At 22.5% G+C, this 627-nt stretch overlaps 1 protein-coding gene across 1 annotated transcript in view; it reads right to left on the bottom strand.

Moving 5' to 3' along the window:
* The window catches only part of LOC107474988 (serine/threonine-protein kinase BSK6), a 7,265-nt gene that overhangs the window by 2,965 nt on the left and 3,673 nt on the right, over positions 1 to 627 (bottom strand). The window lies entirely within an intron of this gene.

The raw sequence follows: 627 nt of genomic DNA, 5'->3' as shown, positions 1-627 counted from the left end.
AAAAAAAAAATAAAAAATAAAAAATAAAAAATAAAAAATAAAAAAATAAAAAACCAAAAATGGAACAAACTGAAACAATTGAAATACTGAATTTTTGCCTTGTTTTACCGATTCGTTTTGGTTTTCGATTTTAAAATTAAAAACCTCTCACTAAACCAAATCGATAAAAAAATGTGTAAAATATCCAAAACTACCTTTCTTAAATTAAACCTATCCGATCCCTAACATCATACTAATAAGAATTTAGTGATTAGATTAGGCGCATGTAAACATTTGCAGCTAATTTTTTTGGGTAAATGTGAGATGGGTGATATTTAACATGATAATTTTCAGTATTTTTTTAAATTATGAAAAATACAGAAATTAGACCATAAAAATTATTGAACTTGATTTTTATACTTTAAATTTTTTTGAATTAGATATCAGAATGTCCAATTTCATACATTGGAGAGTCCAATTTTTATGTCCCACAAATAAAAAAATTCGATTTTTGTACCTCTTATAAATTGAAGAGTCTAATTTCTATACCCCAAATTAAATAGTGTCACATTTAAAAATAATACCCCAATAATTTATAATCTAAAAAAATATTATTGTCATTCTAATATAAAAAATAAAAAAGTGAAC

Source organism: Arachis duranensis, chromosome 2, assembly GCF_000817695.3.
Source record: "Arachis duranensis cultivar V14167 chromosome 2, aradu.V14167.gnm2.J7QH, whole genome shotgun sequence".
NCBI classification, from domain to species: domain Eukaryota; kingdom Viridiplantae; phylum Streptophyta; class Magnoliopsida; order Fabales; family Fabaceae; genus Arachis; species Arachis duranensis.
This window is presented reverse-complemented; position numbering and strand designations above follow the sequence as displayed.